This window comes from Choloepus didactylus, assembly GCF_015220235.1.
Source record: "Choloepus didactylus isolate mChoDid1 chromosome X unlocalized genomic scaffold, mChoDid1.pri SUPER_X_unloc1, whole genome shotgun sequence".
Classification (NCBI taxonomy): Eukaryota; Metazoa; Chordata; class Mammalia; order Pilosa; family Megalonychidae; genus Choloepus; species Choloepus didactylus.
In genome coordinates this window covers 289,632-295,610 of record NW_023637621.1, presented here as the reverse complement: position 1 = coordinate 295,610, position 5,979 = coordinate 289,632, and positions in this window count along the sequence as shown.

Here is a 5,979-nt window from a genome sequence, read left to right as displayed (position 1 = left end):
ACAATGATTTGATTTAATTTTAATTAATTTAATTGAATATAATTTTTAAAATTATTTGAATGCATTAGATTTTATTTAATATATTAAATTATTTTAAATGGCTTTAAATTAAATTTAAATCAAATACAAATTATTAAGGTAGAAGTAAAAGTCCATGAGCTCATATCAATAATTGAAATTTCTAATTGCAATCAAGTACCTCAGCATTTCCTTCTTTCCATATCTGTAACTCCTTCCCCCAAGGTGACTCCCATTATCTCAAGAAACTTACTCATTTGTGAAGCCTGGAACCCACAGAAAGTATGGCATCCTTGAATCGTAGCTGTTTGGCCTTTATGAGTGTTCAGAATTTAGCCATAAAACCACATGTTCAGAAATCCCTGAAGGAAAATTAGTCCTTAGTCCTCATTTTAATAAAACTTACATCTGGATTTGCAAGCACAATTTGTCTGAACTCCCTTGCACACGAGGCAAGGTGTATGAGATCCAATGTGTGTGTCTTAAATTACACACAGACATCAATTAGTTTTTTCAATAGAAAAAAATTCCAGACAATAGCCAGTCATAGTTAGGTGCCTCTGGTTATTTTGGAAAAATACATCATAAAAATGTCTGTGTTTTGTCAGCATCACTGCTTACTAGATTTCCACTTTTTTTCAATTAAAAAAATCCCCAGAGATAAATATCTAGAGGCTAGACATTGTGCCTCTGTATGTGTGCCAAAACAACCATAAATTTAAGAGGTGCTGAGCTTCAGGGGTGAGAGGCTCCAAGTTTTAAGTTGAAATCACTTTTTACGAAGTTTTTACATGCCAAATAAAGTTGAACACACACACACACACACACTTCTGTATTCACATCCTAAAACCCTACATCGCTGTGCACAGACTCTTGCAACCAACAGTTAAATTTTATCACAAGCGAGCAGGCACTTTCCTATATAGCTATTTGCAGAGCCTTGTCTCACGTTCCCGTTTGTCTAGCAGAGCTGGTGAATTTAGAACTCCTTAAAGCGGGAATTATTTTCAGCTCCCTGCCTGGGTTTGCACCTGGGTGGTCACAGCCTGTAGTGCTGGAACCTCATGTTTTTGCAGGAGAAGTTAAGGGCTTTTTAATTTCTTCATCATATAAATGCACATTTATTTGGGTTTGAAATCCCTTGGAGGGAAAGGGTCATAAACGGATTGTAGGAAGATTGCATTGCATTTTTCATACAGCTGCATTAGATCCATCATGTGCTTACCGTGTTTTAGGAATTCTGTAACACACACGGGCTTCTCTGCATTCCCTCAAACATAAAATCTGAACGGTGTTGACTGATGACCTAAATTGGCATCCTTCCACTATTTGTGTGTCCTAGATCTTTTTTTTTTTTTTTTTTTTTTTTTTTTTTTTTTTTTTTTTTTGCAGTCATTCACCATCTTTAGAAGGCTGTTCAAGGTCTGAATTTCCCAAATGATGGGAAACTTGGTGGCAAGTCTTTTCTTTTATAGGGTGATCTTCTGCTGTCTTGGTCTTGTCCTTGTTTCTCTCAAAATAGGTAATTTTTCATTACCTATCCCAATGCTGTGTATACATTTTCCTATTTTTTCCCAAAAGCTAAACTAATGTATTATTAGTATTTATGTTTAGGTGTTTGACGTGTTTATTTTTATATAAACTGTAAGTTAGGGATTGTGTTATTTGCTGCTGCTGTAAAACATTGTAGACTTATTACCTCTCAGTCTCTGTAGGGAGAAACCTTGGCACCACATGGCTTAGCTATTCATTCAAATAAATTGTTATTGTATAAGAAGCTATTTAAATAACTTAATTCTTAATTCTCTTTTGTACTTCTTTAAGATTTTCTGAATAGCCTATGTTCATGACCACGCTGTCTGCAAATAAAGACAGCTTCTTTCTTTCTTTCAATCTTTATATCTTTTATTGGTTTTCTTGCTTCGTTGCACTGACCACAACTTCCACTAAGTGTTGAATCAGAGTTTTAAAAGTTGACGTCCTTGTTCATGAGCCCCAGGGGTTAAGCATTCATGATGAACAAGGTAGATAAAACACATAATGTCTCAGTTTCCTTAATGGAAGAAAATAAGGAGAAGGACATCTATTTTGAGTTTGAGGGAGATTAATAAGAGGATATCATTGTCAGCCTTGGGTGAAGGAGCCATTTATAAAGTGTCCCATTAATTTCTCTTTAAGAGAACCAAAGGAAGCAGGAGTTTCTCACTTCCTTCTCCCTCTCTCTCTCTCTCTCTCTCTCTCTCTCTCTCTCTCTCTCTCTCTCTCTCTCTCGTGCTGTTTTCCCACACTCATCTGATTGAGAACATGGAGCTCCAGGCACCATGCTTCCAGTCCAAGTGCACACTCCAGATTTCAAAGAAGCAGCTCATCTATCCATCCATCCACCAATCCACCCATCCATCCACTCATCCATCCATCCATCTGTCCATCCGTCTATCCATCTACCCATCCATCCATCCATCCATCCACCAATCCATCCATCCATCCATCCATCCATCCATCCATCCACCAATCCATCCACTAATCCATCCATCCATCCACCCACCCATTATCCATCCATCCATCCATCCATCCACCTAACCATCCTCCATCCATCCATCCATCCACCCACCCATCCATCCACATATCTATATTATCAGCTAATATTTATCTATCTCATCTATCTAGCTATAGATTGGTCTATCATGCATCTATCAATCACCTATCACCTATCTATCCAATCTATTTACCAAGCAGATCTGTGTATCATTTATCTATCAATCATCTATCTCTGTCCTTTATCAATTATCTCTCTCCATCTAATCATCTATCTTACTATCAGCTATCTAGTTTATCTATACTATGTATTCTCAGTAGGGGTGATACAGCCCTCAAAGGTGGAAATTAACTATGAGGAGTGAAATACCTTACTCTTTTAATGAATAAGGCACAGATATATATAGTATATAAACACATATACACTTACACATTTGATTGCCTCTATTTGTATATCTAGTATATATACACATACAAGCAATAGGCAATTAAGGAAAATGTCAAAAAGTCTCCTTGGGAGGGAGACAATAATGAAAAAGAAAAAAAATGGTTGAGAAACATAGTTATAGATATATATTTTTTCTGAATCATCTTAACTTTCACTCCATACAGACATATTATTATATTTTCTAATCTTTTCAGAGTATGTTGCATACACCATGATTCTTTCCCCCAAATATTCCAAGGTTATTTCCTAAAGACATGGTCTTCCAATTTTGTAAACAGTTACAGTTTTCCAAATTAGGAAATTCAACATTGATATAATGTCAGACCTTTTGCCAAGTGTCCTGATAATGTTCTTTACAGCACTGTCACCTGGTCCAGGATCCTCCAGGATTGCATGCCATCTTTGTCAGTCTCTTTAGTTTCTTTACATCTGGGGTAATCCCTCTCTTTCCCTTGATGTGTTTGAAAACTACAGGCCAGTTACTTTTGTAGACACCTGAATTTAGGTTGTTTTTACAGTTTTAACCATGCTTTCCCTGTTTCAAATCAAGCAATGCTTGCTTACTACCTAAAATGTGAAGTTAATGATGTCTCTCTGCAATAGAAATGAAGCATACTTATTTCTTCTAATTGGCTAATTCCCTTCCTCACCTGAACAAAGTGTAACTTTTAAAGTTTATTGGGAAATGTGAGAAATACAAAAAAATCACAAAGAAAAAATATCGCAACCGTATTCCCTCTCCAGTTACGTTTTTATATACTGAGTTAATATTTGCATTGTATCAAGTTTCCTGTGTGATTGCCCAGATGAGTCAAGAGTACCATACCACACACACACACACACACACACACACACACACACACACACACACACACAGCATGGGAGTCTGGAAGAGAGTTAGCGGATTACCTTCCCTTGCCTAGCGTTTTAACAAGGTCACAGGCAGTTTTTTGGCTGCCTGTTTTTGTTTTGTTAGAATCATCTCTCATTGTTATCTCCAACAGCTTTGCCTGACTTAAAATTCCCTCTGCTTAGGGAATTTCCATTAATTAATTCTTGACTTGGAATTCAGAGATACCTTGCATTACTTATCTGCATCTTGGAAACCAGAAATCTTAAAAAATGCCCCTAAAACCCCAAGCCTTTCTCCTGCCCTTCTGTTTTGCTCCCCAGTTCAATCCTTCCAAATGGCTGAGACATATTGCCTCCCCACATTCTTTCCAAGTCTGTGCTTTATTTGCATTTTGAGTGAATGGTGAGGAATCAGATTATAACAAATGACCTTCTGGCACCTGCCAGGAATCTGCAGGGTGGGTCTTGTTCATTGGATTTACTCCATTCCTAGGCTTGCTTTCCTAAACTGATAGGCCCAGAATTCTGATTTTACCAGATTTCCCAAAGCAGACAATTCCCTTAAGGCTCGACTCACATCAGCTTGACTCACAGGGCCTGAAGTAGACATCTTCATGGAAACTCATTAGTTTCCATTACAAATATTCAGTCACAGATTCTGGGTGGCCCATCCTGGCAAAGATGGGCTTTCTTTCTCCAGAACAAAATAACAAAGAAAGTGAGGCAATCCTCACAAGTCTGCGTTAAGAGTTAGGCACTGATTTAGTCACCCTGCCCTGAGATGGGGGTGCTGAGACAGTGGGCCCAGGTTGAGTGGAGCAACATTTCTTTCCTGGTGCTCCAGGATTCTGTCAGTCCCCTAGCCCAGGAGTGGTCAGCCCCAGCTGCCCCCTCCCATCACCTGGAGCCCTTCCAAGTGCATGAAGAGTGAGTTGGGCAGGTCTGGGGCTCAGGTTCTGGCAGTTGGGAGAGTGGCCAAGATTGGCCAGCTGTCTGCAGGAAGGACAACATATAAGAAAGCAGAAATCAGACTGCCCTTCCTTACCACCTCCTCCCCCTCCCCCCATGCCCTACTACAGCTGTTGGAAATTGTTTGCATCTGAACTTGAGGGATTTCCAAGGATTCAGGTAATGGCCATGCTTCCCACTTTACTTTCAAGAGCCCCCTTGTTTCCTCCTCCGTTCCAGGACCCTTCCCTAAAGACACATGAGGGAGGGGCAGTTTGGCCTCAGCGTCGCAAGGTGTGACCTCAAGAAGACCAAAGCCTGCTTGTGATTGTGTTTGTGAGGGTGGAGAGTTGAGGAAGGAAGAGGAAAACCGGGAGCAAGGATGAAAATGGGGTAGGAGAAGAAGGGGGTTGGACGTGGCCCTCTTGCTATGGTCCTAACTCAGCTCTGTTGCCTCACCTACACGCCACCCCCCACCCTAGGCAAAATGCGAGTCCAGGAAACATGGGGTCCACCAACCCACAGGCTGCTGCCTCTCTCCCCGCCATGGGGCGGGAGGAAGGGGCAGAGGAGAGCAGGAATGTTACAATAAAAGCTCACTACGGTGGCGCATTTGAAGTGGCACACGTGGATGCACGCCTATATTAGACCCCCAGGCATAGCCCTCCGCGGGGGCTCAGGGTGGGCGTGATGCAGACCGTCCCCAAGCTCCGCCGGGAATCCCAAATCCTTCGGATTTGCTCTCCTGGGAGGGCGCATACCCGATTTCCTGCCCCGGGACCCCTCCCAGCGCTTGCGCCTCGGAGGGGCCGTTTTCCTGCCCGGATTTCCAGGCGCGGCTTCGCAGCAGCCCTCGCCACCGTTGACCCCTGATCCCGGGGGCGCCGGCGGCCCAGCGCTTGTTCTCCAGCCCCCGGGCAAAGCCGCCACATGTGCAATGCATTTCTTTTCAGTCCTCGGCTGTTCGCACTGCTCATTTTCTCCATTGGTATGTTCATAAAATATTCAGGGATTTTTAGCAGGGCTTTGAGTGGCTCTCCAAGGCCGCTTAGAGCTGGGGCTCAAGCCTGAAGGCTTAGAGGGGCGGTTGGTTCCCGGGAAACCCACGGGGTGCGCTTCGGGTTCACGCGCTTTGAGCGTCCTCTCCAGGGCTTCCGAGCGGAAGCTGTTTGCGCGTC